The sequence below is a fragment of the Glycine soja genome, chromosome 15 (assembly GCF_004193775.1).
Source record: "Glycine soja cultivar W05 chromosome 15, ASM419377v2, whole genome shotgun sequence".
NCBI classification, from domain to species: Eukaryota; Viridiplantae; Streptophyta; class Magnoliopsida; order Fabales; family Fabaceae; genus Glycine; species Glycine soja.
Genome location: NC_041016.1, coordinates 14,984,278 through 15,005,649, shown reverse-complemented (window position 1 = coordinate 15,005,649; position 21,372 = coordinate 14,984,278). Strand labels below are relative to the sequence as shown.

General features: G+C 34.3%; 1 long non-coding RNA gene and 1 pseudogene across 1 annotated transcript; both read right to left on the bottom strand.

Annotated features, from left to right (window-relative positions):
• Positions 1–1,090: 1,090 nt before the first annotated feature.
• On the bottom strand, positions 1,091–3,178 carry LOC114385860 (annotated as a pseudogene).
• A 15,324-nt stretch (positions 3,179–18,502) lies between these two features.
• Positions 18,503–21,126, bottom strand: LOC114387811. Its single transcript, XR_003661414.1, has 3 exons — positions 19,678–21,126; positions 19,488–19,583; positions 18,503–19,407 (listed from the first exon to the last, which is right to left on the bottom strand). It is a non-coding gene; the product is annotated as an uncharacterized LOC114387811 (long non-coding RNA).
• Positions 21,127–21,372: the final 246 nt, after the last annotated feature.

Below are 21,372 nucleotides of genomic sequence, written 5' to 3'. Positions count from 1 at the left end.
ATAGAAATATTTCAGGTAGTTGTGAAATTCTTATTGTGATTTAATATAATCCATTGACCAAAAAATTAATGATAAAGTAAATATAAAAAATAAATAAATACAAAAAATAAATAAATTATATAATGCAATGTATTAAAAATATGAATTGCATTAATTTAAGATATTAATAATATCATAATTTAAGATATGGAGAATGTCTAACCCTAAAAATCTCATAATTTTGTGAATAACAAAAATTATTAAACTTTGATGAACTGATGAGATTTGTTGAGCCATCTGATACAAGCCTTTTACACTAAGGGGGAACTCCACAGAAATTAGAAAGAGGAAGGGAGATAGCAAGTTATAAACTATATACATTTATCTCCATTTTTTCATTACATCATGATTACATATATAGGAATATAGATATGTGCCTAACAAAGAGAAACACGTGACCCTGAGACTATCACAACATAACAAAATGACTTAAAACAAAAATAGTAAAATACTGATTATTTAGAGCCTATTAGACTAAACATGGTCTCTCTTTTAGATAGGAGTAATCTTCACACATTGGGGCCTACAAGATTTAGGCTTTCAAGTTTATTGGGGTCTTGGGCTGAAACATTACTCCACTCTTCCACAACAAATTTTCCCTCAAGGTTGTGATCATGGCAAGCCTTCAAAAGGAGCATGGCTGCAACAATAAAAGTGGCCTAAATCATGTATATAGAAAGTGGCTAGTAGATTTGTTGGACTTGGACCTATTCTTTCCTCAAAATAGGCATATGTTGGCCTGTGGTTTGTCTCAAAGCATCTAAGTTCTGATATCCTATCAGTCTACTACCCATTGTAAATGGTAACACCAATGGTTGTGCCAACAAATCAATGGTGTTGAAAATTCACAATGTAGTTACCCATCTCAATGACCCCTAGCTGATTGGGTTACTCTTAACAATACCTCCCTCATTAAAAGCAACCTTATGCTCAAGGTTGTGCAAGCCTGGCAAGTCATTCCATTTTTCCCAAGTATCAACAAGAGAGAAAACAAGCCATTGTTCCAAAGCGGGAAGGGTAAGGACGTCATTCATAGAATCAATGTGGAAATCTAGAATGACCATAAGGGTGACCAATGGGCCATTGGCATATGAATGAGAAGAGATGTCACCAAACTAAGTAGGAGGGGGACCAAAATGAGGTTTAAGAAAGTAAGCTCCCACAGATAATAGTGAATAATTTCCTCAAGGGACGGTGAGGATAACAATTCATTTTGATGCTTCTCACATGTTAGCTCCACAACTTTCAATATATCTAAATAGCTAATTTTTTCATCAATAAACATCTCAACAACTTTCTCATTTGCTGCACTTAGAACTCATGTCATTATGCCTCTAACACGACCAACAACATAGGCAAGATTCATGGATGGATACTTTGAGTTTTAAATGTAAGTGAACCAAGCTTGCAAAGATCAAGACATAGTTAAGTGACTTCAGAAAAAACAAATCCTACCAGGCCATGATAATGTAAAGGGGATTGGCAAACGCATATCAGGGCACCCCAAATGTGCAAGAACAGATAAATCCTATGTATGCTTGATTTTGGATGAATGAAAATCTCAATATGATCATAGTCAGCTCCAAACAAGTAATTTGCATCAATTACTTCTAGACCTTTTATTAAAAAGTATAGCAAAATCCACAGCTATCTTGTTCCCCATATTGCAGTTGGAATGTTTTACTGCATTAGCAACTTTAACAGCTTTTAGTTTATCAATTGGCCAATCCCCGAAAGCACCCCCAGATGCAGTTAAGATTATTTGCCTAAGTGCACCCTTTGGTAAACCCTGGATACATTGGAAAATGACATAATGTTCTGAATCATTTGTAAGTAATTTTATGTTATGTTGCTGAGGAGGAAGAACAAAAGGACCTCCCACAATCAATGTCCCTTTGTTGGCTAAAGCTATGTCTGTCCATGCTTTTATCATAGCAACTGTTGGCTTCAGTCCTGCACAACCTACTATTCTTGTGACTACACTAATTAACTGCATTGGTGTGACAAGCAACCTCAATGATTCCCTACTCTATAGGGATTTTGTTCAACATTATGTTAGGCCTCTATTAGTTCAACAAATAAGGATTCATTTCTAACAACAACAAGTTGAGGCTTAAATCATCTTAAATGGTCTGTAAGAAGAGTAACATTTGAACCAACTCTATGTTTTGCAACTTTAAACTTTTTTGGATTCTCTGCCACAAAACCTAGTGTCTGAGTTCCAATTGAACCAATACACCCAACAATTCAAATGGGTTTTGGTCCACCCCAAGTCATGCAACCTTGTTCTGGAAATGCTTGTCCTGTCTAGGTTGGTGGTGATGCTTGCAATGAGCAATAAAATTACCCTCCTGATGTTGCTCTATGCTCTTTTCTTTTAAAAGCAAAACCATCCATGCAGTGACGGCAACAGTGATGTCGAATGCATCAACGACCATGGTGGAATATCTTATCCACACGATATGCAGTGCACACGTGAACAAATACTCGGTCATGCCGCGCAGAGCGTGAGCAGAGACCTCTCATCCCTTTGTGACAGTAGCAACGACGATGTCGAATGTGGATCATGGGAAACTCTCTTACACGGGCGATATGGAACTTGAGCTCGGATAAGGTGTGCTTGCATATCTAGAGTGTTGTAATGGTAAGTTTGACCTTTGCGAAGATGAGAAACTTTGTAAAATTGGTCATGATACCATTGCAGATGAGTGTGCTGAGTACAACGGTGGTGATGTGGGCGGGTTTAAGTCAAACAACGGCGTTGCGGTACAAAGGTTTGTGAATGCTTTAGCAAATAGAGTGGAGAACAAGTGCTAGATCGACCAGTGAAGAACATGTTTAGGGATTTTTGATTTCGTTGAAACAATTTGATTGTGGCAATGGGTTTGATAACAGGGGTAGGGGATGGATGAATGGTCGTGTGATCGGAAGATGGTTGACGACTTGCCTAGGCAAGGAGCCAGAGGCATAACTTGTTTATCGTTGTGAACATCGTCAAATGTTGATTTTGTAGTTGCTGGATCATGACATCGATTTTCTCTGGGAAGGGGTGGTGGTGGTCATCCATGGAAGGCAGAGGAAGTACTATGAAAACACCATTGATACTAGCCCTTTTCCAGTAAGGGAGAACTCATAAAAATTAAGAAAAGGAAAGGAAATAGGAAGCTATAAATTGTATTCATTCATCTCCATGATTACATATATAGGAATATAGATCCGTTCCTAACAAACAAAAACACGTGACCCTTAGGCTATCACAACGGCATGAGAGAATGATTTACACAAAAATAGTAAAATACTCATTATTTAGAGCCTATTGTGTTGAATTCACTGTTTTAATTATGATAAATCATTAGCAATACAAATCTTGAAATGATGATAGGTTTAAGTGATAGCTAACAATTCTACTTAAGTGTTTCAATGTTTATTACGCTGAGAACTCACAAGAATTCTTGAAGTCCATCAGAACAAGGTCTTACATAGAAGATTCATCAAAGGCTACATGAAGAACATCATGGTTCAAAATGAAGCTATGCAGAGTCTACATCAGAATGATGAAGACCTTGATCCAAGTTTATGAACATTAGAATGATTCAAAAAGACTCAAAATGCATCACTTGAACAATATCAATAGACTGAAGTCTCACAGTTCTTCACCCTCCATATGTTGCCACAATCATTGAAGGCACATCAGAAAGGAAGCTATGCAGAGTCTACATCAAAATGATGAAGACCTTGACCCAAGTTTATGAACATTAGAATGATTCAAAAAGACTCAAAATGCATCACTTGAACAATATCAATAGACTGTAGTCTCACAGTTCTACACCCTCCATATGTTGCCACAATCACTGAAGGCACATCAGAAAGGAAGAACTAACTACATAAGATGATGCAATATTGCTGAATGATGAAATTGTCCATGAGAAGAACTAATGTGAAGCATCAAATTGAAAGACTGAACAAATCATTCTGACCTTGGACAGAACACTAACACACTGACAACATCAACTTCTACTAAGTCTTTTTGAAGTAGTCAACCTCAGAATGCTTTGAAGCTGTGAAGAAGTGTCAAAAGTGATAAAGTTGCACTACATCATAATGAGATATCAATCTAAACTTCATCAAGGGAATTCACCAAAGTATGGATTCATTCTCAACAAACATTAGAATGGTTATTCTGATGGTTTTTCAGAATGCCCATCAAAAAGGTTCCTCAGAATGATAACCTCATAATGGTTTTGTTTGTTATCACATCATGACAGCTGGAAAGTGAACCTACTTGCTCCATAAGCGTGTCAGTTGTGTGGAGCCCATCACAAAGGTCTTATTGGGAGCTTTAAGATACATTTTTGAAGGCTACGAAGAACAAGTTGAATCGTTCCAAATCTACAACGCACTATGCTAGATCTTTGAGTGAGAAATATGTGTTTTAGTTTCAACCTTATTTGTGAGAGTGACCCACTTTTGTATTATGCTTTCAGAGCTTTTAATAAACTTAGATAGAAATGTAAGAATAAGTTCCTTAGTGGTATCCCTCTTAAGAGGAGAAAATTTGTAATGTGTGCAGTTAATCATAGACCCATCTTCTGTAAAATCTAGCAGTGGCTACTAGAGGAGAAATCTATTGGTGTAGCTGGTATAATTGAGGCTAGGATTGAAGTCCAATGGGGAACTAGCAGGTTGTTGAAACCTAGTGGTTTGTTGGTCAAGTTGTGTACTGGTTGTGTTATTGAAATCTCATCTTTAAGGGTGAGGACTGGACGTAGTCTGAGGTTAGGGTGAACCAGTATAAAAACATATATGCACTCTTCCCTTTTTTATCTTTCTTTACTTTGCTTTGCACATATATGGTTTTGATGAAAATCATTAAATATGTTATCTTTACATCTTAACAAAAGAACTAATCTTTGTTTTACCAAGAGTTTTTTGATTAAGCAACCACCTTTGAAACAAAGTTCATGAACAAGAGTTGATAGATGAGATGCAAATACCTAAAGGGGAGATTATAACTCTCAAGGTTTATCAGAAAAGCAAGACAAAACATCAGTCCAAAGCACTAAGCTTAGCAATAGCTTCTAATGCTGAAAATAGTGACGATGAACTTTATGAGGAAGATGAAGAAAAATTGACATTCCTAACAAAAAGAGTGCAAAAATTACTTAGAAGTAGAAAAGGGCCAAGAAGGAATTTCTCCAGAAGAAACTTCTAATAAGGAGAAAGTTCTAGACAAGTCAGATGCTTTGAGTGTAACAAACCTAGCCATATCAAAACTGAATACCATTTCCTTAAGAAAGACTTCAAGAGGAATGATCCAAAGAAGAATACAATGATGGTTATATGGGATGATACTGACTCATCATCCTAAAAAAAAGATGAAGAGTATGCAACCAACCTATGCCTCATCGAAGGCTCAGAAAAAGATGAGGTATTTGATTCTGAAAATGATTTGGATTTTTTTAATTAGAAAGCTTCAGAACAAGCCTTTGATAACTTAATGATCCCCATATTTTAACTTTGAAATGTGCTCATTTGAAAGAGCAGTTTTTTGATACTCAGAAAGTAAATGAGAAGCTAAATATACGATGAAATACTTTTAAAATAAAAACCATTGATTGCAAGAACATCATTTCAAGCTTTCTAAACAGTTAAATTGAGAAGATAGACAACTACAAAATAAGTTATCTCATTTAATCAAACTCAACTTGAAAATGAAAACAAAGTTTTGAAAGAAAAAGTTGAGAAACTTTCTAAAGATTTAATTAACTTTGTAACTGGAACAAAAAACCTGGATAAGTTAATTGGTGTCAAAAAGAGTTTTATGATAGAACTAGTTTAGGCTTCAATAAGAATCCTAAGAAAGTTTTTCAAAAGCCTAACAAAGTTAGAAGGCTGAAAGGAAATGCTCTAAGTGTTGGATCAAGTGGCCTCGGAATAATTAAGAAGGGGGGGTTGAATTAATTATTAGTGAACCTTTACTAATTAAAAATCTACCCTTCTTAGGCTTTTACTATGTTGTTAAGAAAGTAAAGAATAGAAAAGAAACTTAACCAAAAGTAAAAGCGATAAATAAAGTGCACAACAGAAATTAAAAGAGTAGGGAAGAAGAAGACAAACACACAAGAGTTTTATACTGGTTCGGTAACAACCCGTGCTTACATCCAGTCCCCAAGCGACCTGTGGTCCTTGAGATTTCTTTTCAACCTTGTAAATTCCTTTACTAGCAAAGATCCACAAGGGATGCACCCTCCCTTGTTCTCTTTGAAAAACCTAGTGGATGTACCCTCCACTAGATCTGATCCACAAGAGATGTATCCTCTCTTGTTCTCAGTCACAACAACCCAAGTAGATGTACCCTCTACTTGTACCACAAAGGATGTACCCTCCAATGTGTTAAGACAAAGTTCTCAGGCGCTTAGTCCTTTGAAACTTTGTGAAGGGGGAAACAAAAGAATTCTCAGGCGGTTAGTCCTTTGAAAACTTTTGTTTTTGGGAAATGGAAGAATCAAAAGAATTCTCAGACTATGTCGTTTTGAATTCTTTGACAAGGGAGAAGGGAGACACAAAAGAATTCAGGCGGTTAGTCCTTCGTTCTTTTGGAAAAGGGAGAAGAGAGACACAAAAAGATTTCAGGCGATTAGTCCTTGGCGAATTCTTTTTGGCAAAGAGAGAAGGGAATGAAAAAGATGAATAACACACTTTTGTTTTCTGTGAAAGAACAAGATTTAGAAACCAGAAAACTTTGAAGGCTTTTGGCAAAGGAAGAAGAAGAAGAAGAAGAAGAAGAAGAAGAAGAAGAAGAAGAAGAAGAAGAAGAAGAAGAAGTTCAAAAAAGGATGTTCAAAGGTTGTGTGTAAAAGATGTAAAAATTGTTGTTGAAATACAAGTCAAGGTCTTGTTTTTATAGACTCTTCAAGTCTGGTCAAGAAAATCATTGGAAGAGTTATAACCTTTAGAAAAACCTGAAAACCATTGGAAGAGTTACATCTTTTGATTTTTGTTCAAAACTTGTCACTGGTAATCGATTACCAAATCCTTGTAATCGATTACACAAAGCTTTTTATGAAAGAATGTGACTCTTCATAAATGAATTTGAATTTCAACATTCAGATACACTGGTAATCGATTACCAATATATTGTAATTGATTACACCATTTTGAAATCAATTGGAACGTTGTAAATTCAGCTGAAAGCTTTTTGAAAACAAACTCTTCTACTGGTGGTAATCGATTACCAGAGAGTAAAAACTCTTTGGTAAAAGATTTTGTGAAAACTTCATGTGATACTCAATGTTTTGAAAAACTTTTTAGTACTTATCTTAATTGAGTCTTTTCTTGATTCTTGAATCTTGAGTCTTGAGTCTTGAATCTTGATGTTGATTATTCTTGATTCTTGAAACTTGAAACTTGATTCTTGAATATTTCTCTTGATTCTTGAATTGTTCTTGACTTAATCTTGAACTCATTCTCTTGGACTTTTTGTTATCATCTTTGTTATCATCAAAATTCCTTGAATCAATCTTGATTCATCATCATGAAGCTTGCTTCTACACTAAGATGGGGACACCAAACCTTAGAATGTTATAATAAAAGGAACATTCCCTTTAGAAAGGTGACTAACACACAAGGACCCAAGAAACAGTGGGTACCTAAGAACTTACTACTTTCTGATGCAAGAATGTATGCTCCACAACAAGAGAAAAGAGTTGTGGTTCTTGGAAAATGGATGCTCCAGGCATATGATTGAATACAAAAGCAAATTGAGAAGAGAAAGGATGAAGGGTTTATTGCTTTTGGAGATAACAAAAAATATCTCATAAATGAAGTAGGTAAAATAGGTAAACCAAACTTTACTCAAATTGAAATTTTTTATCATGTAAAAGGGTTAAAATGTAATCTTCTAAGCATTAGTCCACTGTGTGACAATGGCTATGAAGTTAAGTTTGAACCCAATGCTTGTCTAATTAAAAAAGCATCGACTAGAAAGGTCTTATTCCCTGGTATAAGGGAGAGAAACCTCTATAGGATATGTCTATAATCTTTACCAAGCCAATCCTATTTAGCATCCTTTAAAACTGATGTGGCTATTGTGTAGAAAGGTAGGTCACCTTAACATAAAAACTCTTTCTGAGCTTATAAACACAATCTAGTGAGAGACCTCCCAAACATTAAGTATCAGAAAGATAGAATCTGTGAGGCTTGTGTCAAGGGTAAACAAATCAAATCTAGTTTTCACTCTAAAATTGCAGTATCATCTTAGAAAATCCTAGAGTTACTGCATATGGACTTATTTGGACCAGCCAAAACACTTAACCTAGGTCGGAAGAGATATAAATTTGTGGTAGTTTATGACTTCTGTAGATTCACATGGGTTTTATTCCTTTCACTTAAGGATGAGTTTTTTTGAAGCATTCAGAAAGTTATATAAGAAAGTTTAGAATGAAAAAGATTTGAAAATTATCTCTATAAGGAGTGATCATGGGGAAGAATTTGAAAATGTTTTCTTTAAAAACTTCTTTGATGAAAATGGCATCTCCCACAATTTTTCTTGGCCAGGAACATCTTAACGAAATGGTGTTGTGGAATGGAAATATAGATCCTTAGAAAATATGGCTAGAACATTATTAGTGAGTCTGCATACAAAATTATTTTTTGGTTGAAGCTGTCAATACAACCTACTACATTCTGAACAAAGTTTCTATCAAAAAGGTTCTGAGCAAGACTTTTTATGAACTTTAGAGAATAGGAAAACAAATGGTATCATACTTCCACATTTTTTGTTGTAAATGCTATATTTTAAACAACAAAGACAACCTTGGGAAGTTTGATGAGAAATTAGACAAAAAAAAATTTCTTGGTTATTCTCTATCTTTTAAGGCATACAAAATCTTCAATCTGAGAACTCAAGTTGTAGAAGAAGGTATGGATGTTGTGTTTGAAGAACATGATCATACACTTGAGAATAGAAGGATTGCAAATCTAAAACAAGAACTAGAAAGAACAAGGATCAACAAGAATACTTGGAACATTGAACCTTGCACAGAAAGTCCAAAGAAAAGTGAAGAAGATCTTTATGAGGTAGCCCAATAAGGCTAAAAAAAGTAGAGTTTGGAAAAGCAAAGCTCAAAACATAAAACAAAAGCTAATATGCCCAGAGACTAGAGATTTATTTATTCACATCCTCCAACTCTAATCATTGGAGAAACATCTTTTAAAGTCAAAACAAAAGCCTCTTTGAATAGAGAAAGAGGAATGATGGCTTTTCTCTCAACCATTGAGCCTAAAAATATTTATGAAGCATTGAGTAAAGTTTCTTGGGTGATTTTTATGGAAGAAGAATTGAGTTAGTTCAAAAACAAGCTCAATGAAGAAGGAGAAGTGGTCAAAAACAAGGGTAGACTAGTTACTCAAGGGTACAATCAACAAGAAGGGATTGAATATAAGGAAACCTTTGCACTAGTAGCAAGACTCGAAGCTATCACAATACTTTCAGCCCATGCAGCACACAAAGACATCAAATTGTATCAAATAGATGTCAAGAGTGCATTTCTGAATGGATTCATAAATAAAGAGGTTTAAGTGAAGCATCCTTTTGGATTTGAAGATAAGGAGAAACCTTTGCATGTTTACAAGCTTTTTAAAGCTTTATATGGATTGAAACTACCTCCAAGAGCTTGGTATGAAAGGCTAAGCTCATTCTTTGTTCAGATTGGATTCACCAGAGGAATAATGGACACTACACTATTCAGAAAGACTCAAAAAGGAAACTTTGTGATTGTTTAGATCTATGTAGATGACATAATCTTTGGTGTAACCTCGGAAAAGATGTGCAAGGAGTTTTTTGAGATGATGAAATGAGTATGATGGGTGAGCTAAAGTTCTTCCTAGGGCTTCAAATCATTCAGAAAGACGATGGGATATTCGTTCACCATGAGAAATGAATAAAGGACCTACTGAAGAGGTTTAAAATATATGAAGCCAGACCTATGTCTACCCTTATGCATCCTTCCACAACCATTAATAAGGATAAGAAAGGTAATGATACTCCAGAAAAGGAGTACAAAGGTATAATTGGTTCCTTATTATATTTAACTTCTAGTAGACCAAATATTGTATTTGTTGTGTGTCTTTGTGCAAGATTTCAATCTTGTCCACAAGTTTCTCATGTTACTATAAATAAGAGAATTTTAAGGTATCTTGTTGGAACTACTAATCATGGCCTATGGTTTGAGAAAAAAGTCTGAGTTTGATTTTGTAGGCTATTGTGATGTGCATTTTGTTGGTGATAAAGTAGAAAGGAAGAGCACCAGTGGTTCATATTAATTCCTTGGAAAAATCATTGGTTTCTTGGTCATCTAAGAAATAGAGCACAATTCCTTATTAACCTCAAAAGCTAAGTACGTCTTAGCAATTGCTTAATGCTCTCAAATCATTTGGATCAAGCAATAGATGTTGGATTATTCATTAGAATACATGAAAATTTTCCATCTGGTGTGACATCACAAGTACTATAAATCTATCAAGGAACTTAATCCAACATTCAAGGTCCAAGCACATAGACATTAGGCGCCACTTCATCAGAGATCATGCTAAGAAATGGAATATCGAATTGAAATTCATTGAAACCAAGCTTCAATTAGTTGACATTCTCACTAAACCCTTGACTGAAGACAAGTTCAAGTTTCTTAAATCCTTAATTAATGTTAAACGTCTGATTGATCTTTAATTAATGCACGAAGTCCAATGCATTTATTATGATTTATATGAAACATTTGATTGAGTGGTTTAATTGCTTTTATGATCGCATGTTTTGCTTGATCAAATTGGGATTGTTGATGTTTTTTGAGACATATGCTTTTCTGAGAAAACTATCTGGTGTGCACAACAACTAGTTGCTATTTTATTTACTCTTTTTTTTTCACTTCTCTCTCTTACTCACGCTCTATAAAGGGGATTTGTGAAATTTTCTTTACACTTACATTTTTTCTCGCAATCTTTATCCCTCTTCAAACACTACTTCCCTCATCTCTGTTCTTATATTCTTGTAACCTTTCCTAATAAATGGCCATAACCAAAATCGTTGCAATGAAAAACCCAACAAACTCATCCACATCTAAAAGTGAGACTTCTCACTCACCCTCTCCTAAAAACCAAGAAAAGGGAAAGGCAATAATTATCCATATTTCTTCTAGGTCAGATTTTGAAGCAACCATGACCATCACATCCCCTCATGCAAAAGGGATTGTGATTGGGTTCCCCAAGAAGAAAAGATTTATGAAGGCTAAGAAGTCGGGAAGGAAAAGGTAAAGAGCTGAATATAAAGCCCATGCTCTACTTCAAGACAAGAAGCTTCAAGAGAAGTTTGATGTTGGATGTGTAAGCAAGAAAATGGTAATAGAAAGGTACATTGACCTTCTGGATGGAAATAAAAGATTGTGATTGGAACATTCTTTCTTTTGTAAAGAAGAAGAAATGGGTTGGCTTCTTTGAAATCCATAAACTAGTTTATCCTAGACTGGTTAGGGCCTTCTTCTCAGTAATTGAAGTGAACCACAAAAATTTCTCCGTAAAGGCTACCATAAAGGGAACTAAGATTCTAATCTCATAACACATTTTAGCAAAAAATTTTAGGGTTCCTAGAGACAGCTCAAGGCTTTATGAACACTGACTCGAGGCCAAGGGACTTAGAAAGACAAAGGTCCAAAGAAATTTTATGGCAAACAAAAGAGATGATTTCAAGTCCAAGTCTCTGAAATCCTTTGGAAGGATTATCCCCTAGATTTGCATGCATTTTGTGCTACCCAGAGTTGGAACCTTTTAAGAAGTAAATGACTATGATTTGCTAGTCATTTATTGTTTGTGGAAGAATATTCCCCTTAGCTTGCCACACTTGATCATTAATCACATCATCAAGGCAACCAAACCCATCAAATCCACTTCTAGTATTCCTTATGGAATGCTAATGATTCCAGTTTTCAAACATTTTAAAGTCTCTCTAAATGGTGAACTTGTGGATAATGATGTTTTATCCTTGGCTGCCAAGAATGTTGTTTCTTTGAAGCTCTCTCCACAACCAGGAATTGAGAGAGCTTGGACATGTTCTGATGAAAATGATGATTAAAACAAGGAGAAAACAAAGAAGAACAACAAGAACAAGAACGAAAATAAGAAAGAAGAAAAAGAAAAGAAAGTTACAAAGAGATCACCAGAGATCGTTGGTAACTTCATCAAAAGTAGCAAAAGAATGAAGGTCAGGGCTGACAGAAGCCCTCAAATCAAGGACCAAGTGGAAAAAGAAAAGACATGATGCCTCATAAAACCTTTCTAAGGAGGAGAAAAAGGAAGCATAAGTCCATTATGAGACTTAGAATGAGGTCCTGGCAATTGGTGCAGGTGATCAGTCTACTCAGAATGAAGAAGAAGAAATGAGTCAGAAGGCTAATTCTTAAAAAGTTGATGACCAAAATGAAGGTATCCGCCCTTCTGAGGGTGTGGAGGCTAAAGATGTTTAGAACCCAATGGTTCCTGAACCTACCCAAGATGATCTCAATGTGGATATCATAGTTGATGTTGTTGCAAAACTAAGGACTACTAACTAAATTTTGGAGCAAGAAAACTCAAATAAAGAAGAAAAGAAAAAGGAACCATCTAAGAAAGGAAGAGAGGTCGAATCCTCTCCTGATATTTCTCAACATTCCTAAAATAATGTTGCTGGTGAGAGGACCCCTGTGAGGTTTATGAAGGATTCTATGTTCAACACTGAGAACATGCAAAATCTCTTCAACTCTCCATTCTTTGACACTTCTATCAAAGTAGCTTGTGGACTTGGCCCAATTCTTAGTGAACCCTTTACCTTCTTTATTCCATTCCCTTCTTTCCCTCCTGAGTCTGTTAACACAAAACCTCCCAAGGTTTTTTTAGGATATTCCATTTGTTCATAATCCTACTCCTCCATCTGGTACTGAATCGCTTCCAAAGTCACTAGAGAGCATACTTACTGATGGAGCCCTAATTTGTGCATCCAATTTTTAGCATCATCAAATTGGAGAACCTATTTGGGACTCTCTAAAATTGGGGAAAATAAAGAGGAAAAAGCGGAATTAGAAAAGGAGATGGAAATAGCAACACTACAATCTTGAAAGATTGATAAGTTGAGGATGATTCGCTACTAAGAATAGAATTCTTTTATAAGAACCTAAGGTTTCACACAAGAACCAAGAGAGACATTCTCTTAACTATGTCTAGTTTGAAATTTCATCAAAAAATTCCAACTTAGTGTTTAAGGAGTCTATTTCTACCTCTTACTAATAACCCTAAATTAAGCCAAAAGCTCAATAACTAATCTAATAATTAAAAGACTTAATAACAATAAAAAGTCATGACAACCCATTACAAGTCCAAAAATAGGCTCAAAATACAATTAAAAATAAAAATAAATGTTATTCTAAAAATTGGTTAAAATTTATGAGTTTCACTTCTTCTCTTTCCTCCATGAGAGATTTTGTCTCTGGCCAAGCTCTTCTTTAAATCTCTGTGAATCATGTAGGTTTTGATGATCCAAAAAAGAATTTACTTGATAATGGTTGTCATCATAAAAAATGGGAAGAATGTGAATGTATGTATACAAGTTTTTGATGATGCCAAAAAGGTTACTTGATGAGCATGGATTGAATCAAGTCAAAAGAATAAGATTAAGTAAATCTAAGATAAGAACTTAGTAAATTTGTATAAAGAATTTCAATTTGATTGCTTTAGTTTGGTCTCAACATCTTTAGTATTAAACACTCTTTTATGAAAGGCTAAATCTATTCAAAAAGATATTTTTGAACTGGTAATCGATTACCAGAATGTGTAATCGATTACCAGAGAGTTTGTGAAGATATTTTTTACTAACGACACAAAACTGTTTGAATTTTGATCTGTGTAATCAATTATCAGAATCCTGTAATCGATTACTATTGAAGAGATTTCAAAAAACCTTTGAAAAGCCATGACTCTTCAGAAATATAATTGTGTAATCAATGACTAGAATCCTGTAATTGATTACCAATGATAAAATTTCAGAAAAGTTTTTTGAAAAGACACATATCTTCAAACCATTTTGAAAAGGCACAATGGGTCTATAAATATGTGTGTCTGACTTCGAAAAGTAAGAGAGAGATTTTAAAAGAGAACTTAATTATCAAATGCACTCTAAACAACTATTGGTCAAACACTTGAAAATCAATTTAAGAAAATGAGTACTTGCACTCAAATTTTAATTTAAGAAAATATTCACTTTACTAATTTGAATACTAGAAAGTAAAATTTAATAAACTAAACAAAATATTTTGTTTTTTAGATATATAATAATTTAAATCATACTAAATTAATTAATATTTTATTATAATTAATAATATTTAAATAATCAATATCCTAAGTATAAAAAAATCATATACAAACATTGGAAGGGGTTATAAATCCAATTACAGTATCACGGGCTTAATGGAGCAAAAGGTATGGTTCCATGGGCCTAATTTATGCAGCTTGGGAACTAGAGTGTGTAGAATGCAGACACTGACTTGACCTGACCTGTGATATAGTCCCAAGGGACAAGGCATATTTTGGTTTCTTTTTCCATATGTATACTTTTTTAATATAATATATTCCTAAAATACACTACTTTAGCAAAAATTTCCTGAATTGCACCACTTTGATGGAAAGCTAAGGAAGTTAGGTGTGGTCACCCCGACTTTCGTACATTGATTTTTTTTAATTTAAATTATTAAAATAATATAAATATTATATTAGATAAATATATTTTTAATTGGTTTTAAAACTCTTTTTTATTAAATTAATTTTTATAATTTTTTTGTAAATTTTTTTAAGAGATATATATAGATAAAGAAAAATGTAAAAATTGGAGAAAATTATAGTATAATTTTTTAGTTACGATGTATGTATTTTTTTAGTTAAATTTATGTGTGGTTGATGTTTTTGTTTTTTTATGTTTGTTAATTAAAAAATAATAAAATTAGTTAATAGTATTAAAACAAATTAAAAAACACAATGAAAAAATAATTTATACATCTTCTTATACAATAGACATAAAATTTAAAAGTGTGGTAACTGAGATGATAGCCGAGAATAACGAAACATATTAAAAAATATAATTGCAATGCAAATATGACAAAATTAATGATAATCTTAAATATGTTGTGCATGAGACATGTCTTCTTCTATTTCGGTTACTGGTTTGTTAAAAATAACCAAAATTTTTATTAGGCAGAATCATTTCCAATAGTTGGATTGTACTAACACCTTTAACACGTCTTCGTCATTTTTAAATTCTGTTATTTCATATTCGATTAAATTTTCTAAATACTTAACATGACCTGGTTGTCGAAAGAACAATCGTTTGACCAATTGTGATTTGTGAATTCCATAAGGGGGAACCTCCATAGGTGCAACTTGTTTGACATCTTATTGGATTTTTTCCGGTGAAAGAGTAACCCAAAAACCCACCTTGGCGTGGTATGCTCCACTTTCCGTTGTAATACATAATTGTATCATAAGTAGGAGTGATAGTGGATTGAAGTAGGTTGAGTATATCATCCGGTGTTCTATTGATGGTACATAATAATTCTATAGGGCCAACACATGAGTATTGCTCATTGCACATTAACATTGTGTAAACATTATCATCATTTTTCAAATGTAGAGATTGAAAAAATTATTACTCACCTACATCTATGAATGGTTGTCAGTAGTAGACTACATCCACTAATTGATCGTTGGCTAGCTGAAGGGTGTTGTGCATTCTACTCTTGAGTGTATCAAAAGAACAGTCATTAGGAACTCACATTGGTGTTGGAGTGGGACTTTGAAAATAAACACCAGTTTCGTTGTGAGAGACTGATCCATTTGGAAAAATGAAGGCTAATCTTGAGTTAGCAATGGTATGGCTGTTTGTTTCTCCCGAAAATGGCATAGTAATAAGATTGAATTTGGTTTATGAAGGTATGTTGTGTGAAATTGTGCGTTTGTATTGAGGGTGTTTTGTGTTATTTATAGTTGTATGAGTATTTTTCCCTGTTGATGTGCATTGAAATCTCATAAGGTTAGAAATGTATTCCTGCTAAAGGCTTTTCTAGAATCCAATGTTTCTTTTTCCCAGGTAACTAATGCAGCAAACATCCATTATAATTTTCAGAGTGAAAAAAGAAATTCTGAGTTATCCATTTCATGTCAATTTTGCTAGTGAGACATTTAATTGTTTAGAGACGGGTGCAAATTATAGATACAGAGTGTTGTCAATTTGAACTGTGATTTTTCCCTTGTAACTAATGTAGCAGACGTCCATTATAATTTTCAAAGTGAAAAAAGAGATTATGAGTTGTCCATTTCATGTAAGTTTTGCTGGTGAGACATTTAATTTTTAAAGACGTGTGCAAATTACATAGTGTTGTCAATTTGGACTGTGATTTTTCCCTTGTAATTAATGCAGTAGACGTCCATTATAATTTTCAGAGTGAAAAAAGAGATTATGAATTGTCCATTTCATGTCAATTTTGCTGGTAAGACATTTAATTTTTAGATTTTATATACGTGTGCAAATTACAGAGTGTTGTCAATTTGGACTGTGATTTTCCCTTGTAATTAATGTAGCAGATGTCCATTATAATTTTCAAAGTGAAAAAAGAGATTGAGTTATCCATTTTATGTCAGTTTTGCTTGTGAGACATTTAATTTTTTGAAACATTGTAGTGTAAATTGCAAAGTGATGTGAATTTTGACTGTGATTTTTCCCTTGTAATTAATGCAGCAAACATCCATTATAATTTTCAGAGTGAAAAAAGAGATTATGAGTTATCCATTTTATGTTAGTTTTGCTAGTGAGACATTTAATTTTTTGAAACAGTGTAGTGTAAATTGCAAAGTGTTGTGAATTTCAACAATTATGTTACCATGCCACCTACTATAGTAGAAGTGGGTAAACTGAAAATTGCTAACTTAAATTTAAACAAAACATTTATTTCATTACGTAAAGTGATCACTAAACACGGACATAAGACACTACATAAAAACCTTCAAGCAGAAATAACTAAGATATGAATCATCCATAGATTACCAATCTCGTTTAAATATTGTTTCATGGGATGGAGACATGTTACTTCCTTCGGGCCCGAAAGAGGAGTCAGTATTACTACCATGGTTTTTGACCTAACAAATTATGACAAATAACTCCACAAATGGTAGTGATGGGTTGTTGTAAAAAATGTTGAACATTTGTCGAACATCAACATCATCTCACAGAATAAAAGATGTGTATATATCACGTTGTCCTGACTTAAATATAGGGCACCGAAAGTGAAGATGTTGGATATGTTGGATATGTTGTTGTGGTTCAATGTTTAGTTTTTGGTGACCAAGTTCAAACAATTGTGTAAAGGTTATGGCCTTATTGACCATGAAATTTTTTGTGTTGTTACTAACGAAGGTGGTGCCTTCATTAGTGTTGCAGATTTGGCCATTGTAGTAAACACAAACATATGTAGTTGGGTGACACATTGTGGTAGGGATTGAGATGAAAATTTGAAAGTGCTACGAATGTCTTTAGCTATAGTGGTATTTATAGAATTTTCTTATAGTTGGGTGAGTCACTTGTTAACTGTGTTGGACATAATTTTAAAAATATGCAGAACATGGGCACTTAAGCATAGTTTCAAAGATCCAATGCATGGGTTTTTTCGATTTTGTGCTCTTATTTTGAGGTGGTTGTTAATGGAACTGGTGTACGATATATTTTTTTGAATTCTTTGACGTTCAAACTATGGAAAAGTGTGTCACGAATATCATTAATGTATTGGAAATAATTTTAAAAAAATGCAGAACATGGACACTTAAGCATAATTGCAAGGGTCCAAATCATAGTTTTTTCATTTTTGTGCTTCTATTTTAAGGTGGTTGTCCATGGAATTAGTGCACGATATATATATTTTTTTATTCTTTCACGTTCAAAATATGGAAAAAGTATTTCATGAATATCATTAATGTGTTGGACATAATTTTTTAAAAATTCAAAGCATGGGCACTTAAGCATAGTTGCAAGGGTTCAAATCATAGTTTTTTCAATTTTGTGCTTCTATTTTGAGGTGATTTTTCATGGAATTGGTGCACGATATTTTTTTTTGGATTCTTTGACGTTAAAACTATGGGAAAAGGGTGTCATGAATATCATTAATATGTTGGACATAATTTTAAAAAATGCAGAACATGGGCACTTAAGCATAGTTGTAAGGGTCCAAATCATAGTTATTTCGATTTTGTGCTTCTATTTTATGGTGGTTGTCTATGGAACTGGTGCACGATATATTTTTTTTTTGGATTTTTTGACTTTCAAACTATGGAAAAAGTGTGTCAAGAATATCATTAACATGTTGGACATAATTTTAAAAAAATGCAGAACATGGACACTTAAGCATATTTGCAAGGGTCCAAATCATACTTTTTTTACTCTTAATTTGAGGTCTTGCTTGATGAAACCATTACAGGGGTACTTAAACATATTTGATCCCATCATCACAATGTTCTATACTTCAATGACCAAGACAATGACCAGTCCCACAAGCGGTGATTTCTTCTTTCCTGTATGACTGGTTCTCCCATGTCATGATGATGTTGTTGTTCTATGTCAGTATATTCAATGTGGTTTGCTGCAACATAAGAACTTTTTCCTTGTTGTCCAAGCGAATGTGGTGCATCGAACTGTTGTAAAGAAGCTAAATATGATGCCACGGAATTTGGTGTATTCAAATTGACGCCAAATAAATTGGTCATCCATTCATGGCTGGTTACGCTAACTTACTCGTCAGTCTGGCCAAAAGTTTGATGAACAGGTGAAGGAGTACAATACATTGACTAAGGATGTGGAATTTCAAAATGTTTTTGTTCAACACTTGTCCCTGCAACATTATGGGTAATTGTTGTGCGTGGATCATTTAGTTGTTGTGCAACAGACAAGAACAAAATAGTGTTTTTCCTATACCATTCTATGTATGCTAGTGTATGTGTCACTATTCCTTCAACCTATTGCCTAGTTAAAACATTATTGCGTTTGTTTTGTTAGATATTAATCCACTCCACATGATATTCCATCCAATCACTGTAATAATCGTCTCACATGTCAATTTGGTGAAGTCGATCAAGATTCATGGGATCAACAGGGATATCTTCTTGTAGTCCAAATTGTAGCTTGACCCGGTTTGTTTGATGTCATTCCATAATCGGAAAACAAATAATTGCAGTACATGCAGATCAAATCTCCATGTCTTTGTATGCATGTCTCGGTAGCTGTTCTTCAAATCCTCTATATGGGACCCAAGAAAACTGAAATATATGCTAACAATGCAACATTAGTAAATGTTAATATGTATATATTGATGGTGCAGTTCATGATAGTATTATACCTCATGGCTCTCCATATGATCTATACGAGATCTATATCTGACCAAGTCACCATGACATGAGGTATGACCCTATATTTTAATCTACCACCACTCCATCTGAAATGTAAAACATACAAAACAAGTATTCATTATAATGTTATAATACGCGTCATTGAAATTAAAAATTTAGATTTTGCTATATGTAAATAACCTTTTAGCCAGCGAATAAGTTGTTTCGGGTCGTGGGACTCTTGGTGCAATAAAAGACATGCGGTACCAAGCCCATGACCGTAATAGTATGGCACAACTACCCATAACTTTATCCACCTCTGTTGATGCTCGACATAGTTCACTCACATGTGTACATTTGCCCTATTAACGTGGTTCTCAACAAGCCGCGTGAGCTCGGCGCGTGATGCGAAACACCGCAGTCAACACTCATGATGCAACGAGTAGTCTGTCATGTACATTAATGTGTGGTATTGTACACTGTTCACTCACATGTGTACACTGTTCCGTAGTTGTACAATATTCACTCACATGCACTGAATATCATACCTATGTCTCTCACCTAACTCTTCTACCTAACTTTGCACCTATCCCTCCCACCTAACTCTCCTACCTAACTTTGTCACATATCCCTCCCACCTAACCCTCTCACCTAACCTTCCAATCTAACTCTCCTACCTAACTTTGCCACCTAAGTACTAAACTTTCTCAGCCTATATATAATCTCACCATTTGACAACATATCACACACAATAATATTCTCACAAAACAAAACTCGATTTGTAACTCACAGTATTTCCACTCATATCCCACAAGCACTACCATGGCTCCACCTAAAGAAATTGCGACCGTCATTTATCACAATGGTCACATAGCAGACGACCCAGTTCAGTGATCGGTGTACACATGTGCAAACCCAATATTTATTTATGTATGTCATTCTATTACGTTAACACGATTGATTCAGAAAATTAACAACTATCTCCCTACTCGAACAACTAAAAAAGTTGCTCAATTGTTATTTCGTGTCCCTATTTCATTTCATCAGGTCAGACACATTATATTTCAGCATAACTACTCGACATTGACGATCTCAGAGGTGCGATGGAAAAAATTCTCCAGAATCCACAATTAAATTCTGTTCAATTCTATGTTGTTACTGACCTTATTTGGAATTGAGAATTCAACAAAATTCAACACAATTAAATTCCAAATAAGGTCAGTAACAACATAGAATTCAACAGAATTTAATTATGGAATCTGGAGAATTATTTCCATCGTGCCTCTAAGATCGTCAGTGTCGAGTAGTTATGCTGAAATATAATGTGTTTGACCCTGATGAAACGAAATAGGGACAAGAAATAAATATTGAGCAACTTTTTCAGTTGTTCGAGTAGGGAGACGGTTGTTAATTTTCCAAATCAATCGTGTTAATGTAATAGAACGACAAACGTAAATAAATATTGGGTTCGCACATGTGTACATCGATCCCTGAACTGGGTCGTCTGCTATGTGATCATTGTGATAAATGATGGTCGCAATTTCTTTAGGTGGAGCCATGGTGGTGCTTGTGGGATATGAGTGGAAATACTCTGAGTTACAAATCGAGTTTTGTTTTGTGAGAATATTATTGTGTGTGATATGTTGTCAAATGGTGAGATTATATATAGGCTAAGAAAGTTTAGTACGAGAGTTAGGTGACAAAGTTAGGTAGGAGAGTTAGATTGGAAGGTTAGGTGGGAGGATTAGGTGACAAAGTTAGTTAAGAGGGTTAGGTGGGAGGGAAATGTGGCAAAGTTAGGTAGGAGAGTTAGGTGGGAAGGATAGGTGGCAAAGTTAGGTTGAAGAGTTAGGTGAGAGACATAGGTAGGATATTCAGTGCATGTGAGTGAATACT